At 40.2% G+C, this 15,626-nt stretch overlaps 1 pseudogene; it reads left to right on the top strand.

Moving 5' to 3' along the window:
- Positions 1-15,626, top strand: part of LOC131967728 (antigen WC1.1-like) — a 291,010-nt pseudogene that overhangs the window by 100,733 nt on the left and 174,651 nt on the right.

Genomic DNA, 15,626 nt, shown 5'->3' with positions numbered 1-15,626 from the left:
TGACTTTGCACTTTTAAAACTAAATACCTTTAATCTATTGATTTATTAAAAAGTATTGATTTATTTTCTAAATTATTTATTTAAACATATTTTTATTTGCAGCCCATACAGTCATTTTTTTCACTTTTCTCAGTTAATTGTACATTTATCATAATTGAGGTAAAAAGTTCCATTAAAAAGTATTTTTAGATCTGGATGTTTTCCAGAATGGCTCAGCCCAACCACTGATGCAGTTTAGAGATGAAAATAAGGGAGAAGAAGGTGAAAGAGACAACAAGGACAATGTAGGCAACGATGTGTAGATACATGCATAGTTTAAGTAGCATCACTGGGTAAAATAACTGGAAATCACCTGTTTGGAGGGGAGAGAAAAAGGAGGCGCAAAGTAAGAACAACTACACTGTTGCTTTAAGAAAAGGGTTTTTGTGTGTGTTATTTCTTGACAGTAAGTTTTTTTCAGTTATATATCATTTATTTATTTAGACAATGTAGACTGGTCTCAAGACAAATATTATTTTTTTGTTTTCCTTGATAGTTAAGAGATTAACAAGATTTTATTGATTGTGAACTGCATAATAATATAATTTAAGTTTTGTTCATGCAATGGATCATTTGTTAATTAATAAAATCCAGTCATTTATTCTGGAAATGTCTTTTATACCCTATTTTGGCTGCAAGCAGAAATGAGTGAAACAGAGAATGAGGCATTCTGTAGAACAGAAAGAAAAACATTGTCATGTATATTTGGAAATGGTGGACTTACTGATGAATATGAACATGTTGGAGGATGCATGCAGAAATGAGAAAACTGAAAATGAGGCATTCTGTAGAAGAGAAAGAAAACCGTAATGTAGCTATATTTGGACTGGTGGGCTTACTGATCAATGTGAAGATGTTGGATGCATGCAGACAATCAGAAAAGGAAGAGTTCTATAGAACAGACAGTTGTAACAGGCTGAATGTTGTTGATAATGTTGTGTTGTAATATAATGGTGAATATGAGAACACACTTTATATTTCACTGTAATATTACTGGGAAGTGAAAGTTAATACAGTCAGTACACTTTTTTTTTTTTTTGCATTGATCATTGAGCCGACCTATTCATTAGATTCACATTCACAAGAAATGTAGCCCCGACCCCGTCCATCAGTTTGGTCTTTTTAATGTCCCGTCCCAGCAAATAATGTACATGCAGGTTATGCTGTTATATTGTCCCTACCAATGTTGAGACCAAACCTACGCCCTTGCTGACAGCTGACAGATATGAATGTTTTTGAGAGGTTCCACAGTAACGTGGAAGTTCTAAGACAAGAGTGAATTAACAGTCACTTTCTGGAGGTTTCTTTTTCTCTTTATTCACTAGCAGATTTCTGTTTGACAACTAGTTCCCTCACTTCTTTAACTGTTGCTGTTCAAACATTTTAAACTGTGGTGGTAATAATAATAATATAATTATAATCATTAATAGTAATAATGATAATTATTATTACTAGTAATACTAGTAATAATAATAATAATTATTATTATTATTACTATTACTATTATAACTTGTATTACCTTGACAAAACAACCTGAGAGAGTTCATTCTGTCCACAGCTCCAATCATGCTGCTTTATTCTGATGTTTATCTTCTGATTTTGTTGTCAGGACTCCAGGCTGAAGGAAAACTCAACTCAACAGGTAGAGAAGAGAAATATAAAATAGAGAACAGAGAAATAATGAATCATTAAAGCAGAATAAGCAGCCAGCTGTAGCTGTTTAATTCAAATTAAATTCACTTATTTTACTGATGACTCTCTTGTTTGTGTTCAGAGTCTGTCAGGTTGGTGGGAGGAGACAGTCGCTGTGCAGGAACACTTGAGCTGAAACATGAAGGAGAATGGAGACCAGTGGTTGATCCTTACTCTCACTGGACCCTAAAGACAGCAGCAGCTGTCTGCAGAGACTTAGACTGTGGTTCTGCTGTTTCTGTAGAACACAGATGGGAGTCCTCAGTCAGATCTGTGTGGGGGATCAGCTCTGACTGTGTCTGGTCTGGATCTGCTCTGTGGGAGTGTGCATCATCAGGTTCCTCTTCCTCCATCCTGATTCTCACCTGTTCAGGTAATGGACGTAGTCACCGTGATGTCTCCCATTGGTTTGTGGACTGCCCGTTTGAATATGTGTAAAGTGAATGTTACTAACCTTAATAACATGAAAATATCATTATCTTGAAATAACAAGATAATGTCATGTAATAACATGATAAATATATTGTGCAAACCTGAATATATGTTGTTATAACAATAAAGTTATAACTTAATAAACTCCAGATCAAGTAAAATACGAGTCTTGCCATATAATGCGTGTCCTCCTAACTTTGTCTCTGGATATCCAGGAGTGAAATGCTTTTACCAGCTCATGTTTTAGACTGTTCTGAGAGGACAGTTCATACATTAATACTTACCTGGTCTGAGAAAGGAACAATGCAAATCTCGGCAGGTAATAAAATATAGTCCCACCTCTGCATATTGCATCCATAACTTTATCTCAGCACATATATTGGGCCATTAGATAGTGTGAGTTACATTAATTTAATAACAAGGTAAGATGATTTAGGGATGATGCATCTAAAATAAATAAAACTGCTACAGGAATCAAATGGTTTTATTATCAACAGATATTTGACCGACTTTGACAAAAAAACAAACATCTGAGACTAATAAAACATTGATGAGTCTAAACATTGATAAACTAAAGACAGCAGGTTATATATCGCCATTGATGAAGAACACAAAGAGCGTTATATGGTTTTTAATTCAGACTTTACAGGAGAAATCATTGCAATGTAGTTTTTGCTGTGCGTGCTCCTGCGAGGGGCAGCAGATCTCTGCAGGCATAACTCAGCAAACACCGGTAGCCAGTGTCTGACAGCAGTGTAAGGTCGTCACCAATCAGCCATAAAAAGCTGAGTAAAATGAAGATGGCCTTGTAGTTCTGGCTCATGTCTGGTCAGCCAAGTGTGGAACTTAACATAGAACATTTAACAGTTCACGAGGAAACAAGTTGGATGTAACACGACGCATGAATAACCAGTCAGACGGAGTTCAGTGTGTTCTGTCGCATCAGAGCGTGCCCCATCTAGACCTGAGTACTGCAAGTACACAATTGACCTCCAGGTGTGATCAGCTTTTAGCGTAGTTTAGGAGCTACAGATCATACAACTGTACTTTCATGTCACTATGTGTTCCTGCTACACAAAATGTGTACAAGTCAGCAGGTCTGTGATGTTGTGTGGTTTGAAAACATTCACACTTGTTATTGTTCCAATGTTGGAATTCTGCTCCATCCAGTTTGAATCACTGGTTTGTTGTTTCGTGACATCTTTTTATTCTGTGTCTGGTGTCTTTTACCTCTCTGTTTCTCTTCTCTCTCCTCTCCAGACTCTGTCAGGCTGGTGAATGGGACCAGTCTGTGCTCAGGCAGACTGGAGCTGAAGTCTGACCAGTCTAACCAGAGCTGGTCCTCAGTGTGTGAAGCTGACTTTGACCAGCAGGATGCAGAGGTGGTCTGCAGGGAGCTTGGCTGTGGGGCTCCTTCAGTCCTCCAGGGGGCGCTCTATGGAGAAGGGGAGGCTCCAATGTGGACCAAAGAGTTCCAGTGTGGAGGAGATGAGTCTGCTCTCCTGGACTGTAGAAGCTCAGGCTCAGATAGAAACACCTGCTCACCTGGCAGAGCTGTTGGACTCACCTGCTCAGGTAGAAGAGGAGCTGCAGCTTTCATTTGGTTCATTTCTGTTCTCATCAAACTCACTTTATTCTTTTACTGATGACTCTCTTGTTTGTGTTCAGAGCCTGTCAGGTTGGTGGGAGGAGACAGTCGCTGTGCAGGAACACTGGAGCTGAAACGTGAAGGAGAATGGAGACCAGTGGTTGACTATAACTCTGTCTGGACCCTGAAGACAGCAGCAGCTGCCTGCAGAGAGTTAGACTGTGGTTCTGCTGTTTCTGTAGAACGGAGAGCGGAGTCCTCAGTCAGATCTGTGTGGTGGATCAGCTCTGTCTGTGTCCAGTCTGGATCTGCTCTGAGGGACTGTGCATTTTCAGATTCCTCTGAGTTTATCCTGGATCTCGTCTGTTCAGGTAAGCCTGTCAGTGACATCATCTATGACATCATGAATGGCAGAAATGTTTCTGGTGAGTTCCTTCCTCTGTCACAGTGACAGTCAGTGGTTTATAATGGACTGGACTGGAAACATCCTAAAGTGTAGAGAAGTGTTCTTGTTTCTGGAGACATAGACTGCTGAGCTTCACCTGACAGGACACACCTGGAGGAACCTGTCTGCTTCAGCCAATCACCTCTCTGTATTTACAGACCTGTTTCAGCCAATCACCTCTCTGTATTTACAGACCTGTTCCAGCCAATCACCTCTCTGTATTTACAGACCTGCTTCAGCCAATCACCTCTCTGTATTTACAGACCTGCTTCAGCCAATCACCTCTCTGTATTTATAGACCTGTTTCAGCCAATCGCCTCTCTGTATTTACAGACCTGTTTCAGCCAATCACCTCTCTGTATTTACAGACCTGTTTCAGCCAATCACCTCTCTGTATTTACAGACCTGTTTCAGCCAATCACCTCTCTGTATTAACAGACCTGTTTCAGCCAATCACCTCTTTGTATTTACAGACCTGTTTCAGCCAATCACCTCTCTGTATTTACAGACCTGCTGCTTCAGCCCAACATCTCCTGGTCCTCCTCCATGGACGGGGTCTCTGAGGCCCAGCAGCAGCAGCATCAGGAGGAGTTTCAGGTTTTCAGAGGCTCCACCTTCACCATCAGCTGCTCCATCCAGCCTCAGTACCCAGGAGGCTCCTTCCAGCTCTCCTTCACCTCCTCCACCTCAGCAATCAACTACACCCAGCCAGCTGTCAATCACTCTGCTGACTTCCTGTTTCCTAACCTCACCCAGCCAGCTGTCAATCACTCTGCTGACTTCCTGTTTCCTAACCTCACCCAGCCAGCTGTCAATCACTCTGCTGACTTCCTGTTTCCTAACCTCACCCAGCCAGCTGTCAATCACTCTGCTGACTTCCTGTTTCCTAACCTCACCCAGCCAGCTGTCAATCACTCTGCTGACTTCCTGTTTCCTGCTGCAGAGCCCGCCCACCAAGGAAGCTACAGCTGTGTTTATCACGTCCATGTTTTCTCTCATAACTTCTCCTCTGAGAGCCGTCAGCTCTCTGTCTCTGTTGTAGGTAAGCTGAATGTTTACAGGTTTGTTAAAGAAGATTCATCAAACAGACTGAAAATGATCAGCTGCCAACAGAGTTCATGCATGTTGTTGTTTCTGCATGTGACACTGGCCCTCATTTATCAAACGATCTAGAAACGAGAGCAGATCTGAGTGTAGATTTTGTCTTACGACAGAGTTCACGTGGGATTTATCAAATGTTAATATCTCGCTATCACAGCGTGAGAATGGTCGGCTGTTGATAAATGTGGCGGCTCGAAACAAGCGTCAATTAAATACCACGCACTATTATATATAATATATACAGTATATATAATATAATATATACCCGACCCAGAAGGCTCGCCCCGAGAGTTTACGGCACCGAAGGATGCAATACGACCAAAAAGAAGATTTTTTTCCCTTTTCTTTTTTTAAATCAACTTTATTATCAAAGTGTACCGTCACAAATAACAACCGGAGGAAATAGACATTTTACAGAAATACGCAGCGACAGAGATTTATGAAATAAAAGTACTAATAGTTATGAACCCAAACAAGTTCAGTGAATATTTTACATTCGGAGCACAGACTTAAAGTTTTTGCAGCTTTTTGGTTGAAGGAGGTAAACAATGTTTTAAAGTCAGTTTTAATCCAAAAGAAGAGGAATTTCTCAGAGTCAGAAAGTGAAACGCTGACGTCCAACAGCTGCAACAACAAACTGGTTTAGTTTGGCAGCAGAAAAAGAGAAAAGGAAGGAAATCAGTAGTGCTGTCAGCAGAGTAGCAGTGGAGCACTCAACTCCTGCTGAGGTTGGAATATTTCATTTATACATGGTGATATATAAAGCCTAATAGCCTATATAATATCCAAATATTGTTATTAATATTATGGAGAGATATTATTCACTTCTTTACATTTAGTAATAATTCTGTCCCAGTCAGAGGAGCTGAGGCTGATTGAAATGTTTCTATTGGGTCAGAACCGCTGGTGGAGGAGAAACTGGCGCTCCAGTATCAGAGCCAGATAACAGTAAACAGCAGAAGACAACAACATTTAATAGCCTCTGCTAGTATTCTGGTTAAAGAATTTTACGGTCGCAGGGTGTATTCATTTTTAATAAGGTTTTTATTAATAAATGATATAGCTAAAACTTGCTTTGGTTTGTCACCATAAAAAAAAACACACAGAGTTTCATCAGCTCCAGGCATCGATCAATAGTCTCAGATCAGAACTCAGACTCAGACGTGTCGACTTCACGCTTCACGTTGTTAACACGAGCTGAGAGCAGACTGAGATCTGATCAAACCCTCCGCTCACGTCCAGACTGATAAATGCCGAGCCTTGTGCAGAAATGATCGTACGCCCACTTTACGCTCACTTTCTGGCGTACGCCCGTTTGATAAATGAGGGCAACTGTGACTCCTGTCGTTGTGTTACACAGCTCATATAGTAACCAAACGTATACAAAGTGTATAATGACAACAGCAAACACTGAACTGTAGGACAGAGCATGTTTGGTTACCAGGATAACTCTGGTTCTCTGAGAACTGAGTGAGATCTGTCCCAGCAGCCCTGAGCTCCTAACTCGCCATTTTCAAGAGGCGTTCCTCCAGCGGACAGAAGCCAGAAGATCCGTCACTCAGAGCTCAGAGAACCAGAGTTATCCTGGTAACCAAACGCTCTCTTTCCACCCTCCCTCACTGTCTCACTGTGTGTGTCTGTGTGTTTGATCAGATCCACCAGATCCACCAGATCCGAGACCTTTTATCATCAGAGCGGTCGTCCTGACGCTGATTCTGCTGGTGGCGAACATTGCCTCTTACTTCTATTTTAAGGTACTGACACTCGTCTGTTGTTTAGACCGCCGACTGAAATGAAGCACTCTGTCTGTTTTATTGAACTGAAGAGAGCAGGAAGTGACATCTGTGTGCGTCATGTCTCTCCAGACCCACAGGGTCTACAGGGTCTACAGGGTGCAGAAGCCCCGCAGACGGGAGGACGTGGAGCTGGATTATTATAACCTGGGTGTTCCTGCAGCTGAAGGAGGGCCGACTGAAGAATAAGGAGCTCAGGGAGCAGAGTAGCACCTCCAAGCAGCTCGTCTCACACCCACATGGATTTATATTCACAAGTTCCCTTCAATAATCAGGATTTGTTACATTACATTATGTTGAAAAGACCACAACATGTCCCTGAGCCTATCGGTTCCTCCAGAAGACCTAAAAACACCTCACCAAAGTAAGAGGTGAGAGCAGGTCTACAGAGTCCAAGCAGCCGGCACGATTCAAAGCAAACACACAGCGACCCAGGCCGACCAGGAACAACCAGCAGGATCATGTTAAATATCTAAACACTGTTAGAGCCGGGGCTCTTAAAGCCTCCCGCACTCTGTATTCACTTGTTTTGAGTCTTTTGTAAAAACCAAGTCTAGAACAAAAGAACCAGGGCAGTTTACCATTTATTAAAAGAACACAAGAAAGGATCACAAGAAAAAGTGCCAAAAAGTTCCTAAATTCACAGTTTTCTTCTGGCTGTGGGACCCACCCAGACAACAGGTTGGGCTTTGTCGCAATTGGTCAGTTTTGTATGGTGACTCAGTAGCCAACCCATACTGGACACCTCGTGATATTTCATTTTAAAACTAGACACCTTCCCTTTCTACTCAGTAGAATAGTTTTTAGGCCTATGGTGTCTTGTACGTATGGTTCTTACTGAAATAGCTGCACCCTGATCTGGTTCTAACTGGTTTTCAGGAAAGGTTCAGTAAGAGGGCACAATGTGCTCTCCTAACCTAGAGCCAAATAGAGGCAGTGAGTCTTGCTCAGTATCTACATCTGGAGCCACGTCGACCATCTGTTGGTGTTTGTCCTCAAAATAATTAGTACGACATCATGAAGCTAACAGACAAAGTGGAACTTTAAACATCAGAGGCTGTTTTCAGACCAACTTCATCTAGTCAGTGAGGTATGAACTTTATGATTTAACTTTATGTCTCATTTATTGCTATGAGTAAGAGCTCGGCAGCAGGAGCACATTTAGCTCAACAAGAACCATAATAATACAAAAAAAGAGCCAAAAACAACAGAGGTCATTGTTATCAGAATTGACCTATGGCTAAGCCCCGCCCCCTCCACTCACTCAGACAAACAGTCAACATTGGGTGACAGGCGCTATGGCAGCTGTCACAGTAGGAGACATTTCACAGGAGGCAATTGATTAATTTTTGGAGACAGAAAGATTATAAATCATCTCAAAGTCACCAAAAGGGCCTTAACTATTCATTGGAGGGTTAAATTAATCATTTTATTGTTGAGAAGGTCGATGAAAAGCTTCAGCTTCAGGTAAAAATGTACAGGTCACAGTGTAAACGTGATAAACCGCATCTCGTTGACATTAATGGTTCATGATGAAATTAAATATGTACAGGTCTAAGTTGCATACGTTTCCAGGACAACAAGCCTTTTAACCATCTTTACCAAGAGTAGCTCTCCGTTAGTTTGGTCCTACAGTATTTACATGAATCATTCAGAACAACATTGCTGACATTTGTTATCTCGGTTATTTACAGATAAGTTAATGAAGCTAAGCTCCAAAAGTTAACGTTAGTATAACTAGAGCCCTTTGGACAACAGCGAACAATCATGTACGATAGCCAAAGTACAAAAACTAGCACATAACAGGCCAATGAGCTCTGAAAATTCTGAACGTTAGAAAGGGTTAGGCTAACGTTAGCTAATGTTAGCCTAATGTTAGAAAGGGTTAGGCTAACGTTAGCTAACTTTAGCCTAACGTTAGAAAGGGTTAGGCTAACGTTAGCTAACTTTAGCCTAACATTAGAAAGGGTTAGGCTAACGTTAGCTAACTTTAGCATTTGGGGGCGGGGCTTAGCCATAGGTCATCAGGCTGTCCATCAGGATTACCTTCTTTTTATCACAAAGGATTTTACTGATTTCATCAGTTGAGTTTTTTTACTGAAGTAATTTCATTATTTCTTGAGAATGAGTTACTTTTGTATTTCAGGATTTTTTATTTCAAAAGAATTTCACAAAATGTTGCACTTAGTTTTACTTAGTTTTTGTTATCAAAAGGATTTTGCTTATTTTATAAGAACTTTTCCTATTTTTTATTTTAGGAATTTAGTTGATGTTGTAATTGAGCAATTTTATAATTTCATAGAATTTCAATTTCATGACTTTTTTTGTAGTTTGGGTTTGGGTAGTTTTTTATTCATAAGAATTTCATTTAGTTTTGTACTAAATAGGGATTTATTTAGGAATTTGCTTTTTTATTATAACTGACTATTTTTTGTATTTCAGGAATATACTTACTAATGTGATTAATGGAATGGAATTTTATTATTTCAAAATATTTTGAGCTATTTTTCTACTTTTGGAATTTACTTAATATTTCAAGATTTGTTTTTTAATTTTACAAGAATAACAATTAGTGTTGTACTTAGGATCTTGTATTTTATATATATAAAGGGTTCTCCATATTTTTGTAATTCATATATAGCTTTTCTCATAAGAATTTTGTGTACTATTTTACTTTATTAATTGCATTTAATTAATTGTATTTTTTGTGTTATACTTCAGGACATTGTATCATTTTCATATAATGGGTTTGTTTGTTTGTTTTTTAACTTTAATTAAATTCCTGAAGTACAAAAAATGATCACTTATGTGAATAAGACATGGAATTTTATCATTTCATTAGAATTTGAGTTATTTTGGCTTCACAAATTTACAAATTCTATTTCAAATTTCACAACATTTTCTACTTTGTAGTTGATGAAGAGATTTGAGTGGAAGCCAGTGGAGTTAGGGTTTTTGAGACGATGAGCAGCAGAAGTTTGGATCATTTGAAGTTGATGGAGGAGCTTGTGAGGGAGACCAAAGAGGAGAGAGTTGCAGTAATCAATGTGGGAGGTGACAAGACTATGGACAAGCATGGAAGTAGTGTTGGTTGAGGGAAGGGAGGAGACAGTTGATGCTGCGGAGGTGGAAATAAGCAGACCGGGTGATGTTAATAGGCACGTTTTCATTCAGTACTTTACCCTCTAGCGAGCCGCTATGGGTGTGGCTTGGGAGAGAGGATCCACCCAAGATCCACCCAACTTCACCGGTTAGCAGCTCAGCTAGCGGCTCAGAAAGTACCTGCCTCGGTTAGCTACTTTATGAGCTCTGAGGGTTAACATCTCCTGCTCTGACTGCAGCTGGGAGAGACTGCTGCAGGAGGACTGGGCCGCTTGTGACTGCTTTGGGACGGACATACTCATTAAGAATAGTAGGAACGAGTCTCCAAAAGTCTCCAATAACACCAGAAAAAGTCGCTAGATTTGTCTCTAGTCGCTCTTTAGAAAAAGAGTCTCTAGAGGGTCTGAATAGTCTAAATATAGAGACAAAGAGTCTCTAGAGGGTCTGAATAGTCTAAATATAGAGTCAAAGAGTCTCTAGAGGGTCTGAATAGTCTAAATATAGAGACAGAGAGTCTCTAGAGGGTCTGAATAGTCTAAATATAGAGACAAAGAGTCTCTAGAGGGTCTGAATAGTCTAAATATAGAGACAAAGAGTCTCTAGAGGGTCTGATTAGTCTAAATATAGAGACAAAGAGTCTCTGGAGGGTCTGAATAGTCTAAATATAGAGACAAAGGGTCTCTAGAGGGTCTGAATAGTCTAAATATAGAGACAAAGAGTCTCTAGAGGGTCTGAATAGTCTAAATATAGAGACAAAGAGTCTCTAGAGGGTCTGAATAGTCTAAATATAGAGACAAAGAGTCTCTAGAGGGTCTGAATAGTCTAAATATAGAGACAGAGAGTCTCTAGAGGGTCTGATTAGTCTAAATATAGAGACAAAGAGTCTCTAGAGGGTCTGAATAGTCTAAATATAGAGACAAAGAGTCTCCAGAGGGTCTGATTGTCTGATTGTCACATTAAGTCCCTTGGTTAGCTACTAAAGTACCTGTATGGGAACAGAGGCCGAGGGGAACGACCTAGTGGGCGGAGCCTCTTTCCAAAGAGTTCTCAGAAAGTACTGAGTGGAAACAGGCCTATTGATGTGAGAGTAGAAAGATAGGGTGCTGTCGAGGATGACACCCAGACTCTGAACCTGAGGGGAGAGGGAAACTGAAGAGCTGTCCATTTGGAGGGAGGAACTGTCAACTTCGGAAATAGTTGATTTGGTGCCAACAAGGAGGATTTATATTAATTTATTTAAATTTGGAATTGAGGAATTTTATGATTTCAAAAGAATTTGACTCATTTTTGTATTTGATGAGAATTTTACTTCATTTTGTACTTAAGATTTTGCTTATTTCAGAGGAACTTTGACTATTTTTGTACTTTAGGAATTGAATTATTTTGGAATTTAGCATTTAATATTGTACTTCATGATTTTCTATGTTTTTTAACATTTGCTTGTTATTAAGGATTTTGCTTATTTTATTATAAATGTGGCTCTTTTTGTACAGACATTTACTTTTGTGATTAGAGAATTGGAATTTTATCATTTTATGAGAGTTTGAGTTATTTTTGTACTTTGGCAATTTAATAAATTCTTTGAAAAAGACATTGTTTTAATTTTAGTAAGAATTTAAATCCATCTTGTACTCAGGATTTTTTTATATGAAGGATTTTGCTTATTTCATTAAAACTTTGCCTATTTTTTGTACTTCAGGAATTTACTTTTTTTTCATTCTTAATAATAATACTAAATGATGCGTTGAGGATTTTGCTTTCATATACCATAGAACATTATTGTTGCTTCATATTTTAATGAATATTTTTGATGCCTCTTGTACTTAAAGGATTTAGAGACAAAATGTGGTCATAAGTTGTTGTTTGCTGGAAGCTTGGATACACAGAGAGATGAAATGATGAAGATCACTGTAATAAATGTATCAGCAGCATCGACTATGTACAAACAACATGAATCACTTTAATAAACAGATGATTTCATGTGCTTGTGAAGAATCTGTTGTATTGTATCTCTTGGTTAGTAAAAGGGCAACAAAAGATGATTTCTCCTGGCCGACCTGTTCAGCTGCCAACAGAAGCTCCACTGTGACGCTGTTATCCAGCAGGACCGTCCTCACTTCCTGCCTGCTAGACGGAGATGGCGTCTCAGAGAACGCCATTTCTCCAGAAAACCACCTGACAACCCCCAACTATGGCAACACAACAACACTTTAGCAGCTAAAAATCACAACAACACTTCCACCTCTCCGTGTGTCACATTCTTCCGCTCTAAGAAACTCACATTTTTCAGCTTTGTGCTTTATGCGTTTCACATTTTTCTGCTCTGTTTGACTCAAGTTTTTCCAAATGCTCGTCTCCTTTTTCCGCTCCATGTGCCTGGTGATTTACTAGGCTAGGCAACATGGCTGAACAGAGAGAAATGTTGCTCTCCCACTTGGGTCCAGACTGAAATATAGCAACAGGTTCTGGACTGATTTTCAGGACATTTTGAGAATGAATTCTAAAGACGTGGATGAGCCTCTGAATCTTCCTTTAGTTCCCCCAGCAGGTCAAACTTTACACTGTTTCCCTCAACAATACTTAGTGAATTTAAACCAGCACAACATGATGTACAGACACTTTCTGAGTGTTTTCAGTAAATGTCTGAGCAGACCAGTAACATCCGGCATCAGACATGATGGGACATTGTGTGTTTTTTTCCCTCTAAATATGGTTTTATTTTCATTGAATTACAACTTTATTACTTTATTATCCAAAACAAACGAGTAAAAGTTTATTTCTCAGAATCGAAGGAGAAAAAAATGATACCGAGAGCCACAACATGAAGCTATTTTATTGTTGAATTATCAGTGAGACTTTGATGTGTTTGTGTTGAGAAATGTTGACGATGTCATTAAAAGAAATCCTTAAAATAGGGAGAAAAATACTTCCGTGCACAGGGTCCTCGGTTCTCCATTCAGATTGTCGCTGGCAGCGTAATGGAGGGCCGTGGTCGGGATATTATTGGAGTGAATAGACGGCTGTAAGCCTCTGCTCTAAGCGTTTTTCAGCAGCGCGAGCGGGTTTATATTGGAGTCAATTGAGAACCCAGAGCGTTTCACACAGACGTGGAAGGGTACCCTTTGCGCCAGTATGATACGTCTAGGGGTGTGACAAATCGTCGGTATATTACGCTTTGGGAATGAGAACGGGTTGTTGAGACATAGGAGACAAATTCAGAATTAGAGAGAAGAGGATTTAAGCGCCACGACCTGTTTAGAGGTCTTTCCTGCAGAGCAAGCTCAAGTTTTAGTGGTGAGTGGTCCGAAACAACTATACCTTGATAATCACACTCTCTAATAGAACCAAGTAGAAAAGCATCAACAAAAAAATAATCAATCCGTGAAAATGAATTATGCACGGAAGAGAAGAAGGAGTAACATCTGGAATTTGGGAATTTAAAACGCCAGGGATCAACATAATTATAAGTCTCCAAAAAAGATTTAACTACCTTGGATGATTTAGAGGCAGGATATGGTTTATTGGAAGAGCGATCACAGGCAGGGTCTAACACTAGATTAAAATCACCACCAAGGATTAAATGATGTGTGTCTAAATATGGTATAGATCTGAAAAGATTATTAAAAAAGTTAACATCATCCCAGTTAGGAGCATAGATGTTAACCAGTGCAAGAGCTGTATTATACAGGGTGCCAAAGACCATCACAGAACGACCGTTAGGATCTGAAATGGAGCAGGATACAGACAAAGGAACATCTTTATGGATGAGGATTGCAGTGCCTCTGCTTTTAGAATGAAAGTTGGAGTGGAACATCTGCCCCACCCATCCCTTTCTGATCCTAAAGTGGTCTAACGTTCGAAGATGTGTCTCCTGTAAGAAGGCAACGCCCGTTTCCAGGTGGTGAAGACGGTCAAATACACGCTTTCTTTTTACAGGATTGTTTAGACCATTTACATTCCAGCTAACTAAATTTGTATGTAATTTCATAAAGGAAGTGCAAATTGGTGTAATAACCTTTCACCGAGGTGAGGAAATTGCAGCAACCGGACCTGTGAGGTGGGGCAGGATAGGGAAGGCGAAACAAAGACGCAACTACAAAGAACACAAGAAAAAAGAGAAAAAAATAAAAAATAAAATAAAAAACGCACGTTTTGATATATAATTTGTCCTGCAACTCTTCAAGTTGTAGGACTAGTAGCGGGACGAAGTTGTGTCTGGAAGAGGAAGAAGAAGAAATCCACAGTATAGCAGTAGTGCTTGGTGCGATCGCCCCGTGGCCCTAATAAATAAATATACATTGACACCAACAACAACCACGACCAGTGAGCGTACAGCAGAGCAGGAAGCAGAATGACTTCAGTTTATGCTGCATGTTGTGCATTAAGCAGCCTGATGGCAGAGGGGAGAAAATCATTTGCAAACCGGTTTGTCTTCCAAATAATGAGACCGCCGACCTGAGGGCATGATTGCAAATTCCCTGCCAAGAATGTGATCAGGTTGGGTTAAATGACTAGTACTACTACTAGCCTGTAGCTTCGGTGCTAGTTACTGCGTTTAGCTAAACGCTTGGTTGGATTAGACTCTTACAGCATCACCTGCACTAAACTTAGAATGATCTGATGGTTGCATGGATCTGGCTTTGGATAAAAGCGCTATATAAGTGCACTCCATTTACCATATGGTCAAAAATGTAGTAACAATGAGAAAGCTGCCATCCAGACGTATGTTGAACTTGTGCGTGACTAGAGCGTTCTGTTTGACGAGTGGTGCCAAGCATGTGATGTTAAATCCATGGCGGGAACGAGAGAGCTCATTTTGTTTGAGGAACTCAAAGCGTTTCCCGGAACAAATGGTTGTATATTTGAAGGAAGAAAAAGAAGCATTGGTAAGCTCAGTAGTGTGTTTGTTGAGGAACCTGTAGCAGTCGATCCCTGTCGTTGTACCAGCGGTGACTTGTCTTTATCAGCATTAGGGGAGGAGCTTCTGGCCCCGCCCCTCTCTCTCAGGCTGCAGCAGCTCTCAGCCTTTCCTGTCTGCTTATCAAGGGAACTTCCTCCTCACTCTTTGCTCCCAGTTCCACTTAAAGTCACCAAATCTTTCTGCAGCGACATTCAACATCATAAACTACAGACAGCTGCTGTTTTCAGAGCAGGGCATGATGGGAATTGTATTTTTCTGTGACAGAGAGAGATCCGGAGCTGCAGGGAGACATGCAGGAAAGGACTCCGAGCCGGATCCGATCCCGGACCGCCGGCTTCCAAGGACCAAGCCTCATGTGGTCTGAGCTTTAATAATTCAGGGAGATAAAACAGGAACACACATTGAGTGTGATTCTCAGTTTGTCTTGTATTTCTGTTGAACTTTGAGCTCATTGACCAACACTTGAACTCATTCTCTGCTGACTAAATACACTCAAACTGGTTTTATTAGTGT

The sequence above is a fragment of the Centropristis striata genome, unplaced genomic scaffold (assembly GCF_030273125.1).
Source record: "Centropristis striata isolate RG_2023a ecotype Rhode Island unplaced genomic scaffold, C.striata_1.0 Scaffold_25, whole genome shotgun sequence".
NCBI lineage: Eukaryota > Metazoa > Chordata > Actinopteri > Perciformes > Serranidae > Centropristis > Centropristis striata.
This window is presented reverse-complemented; position numbering and strand designations above follow the sequence as displayed.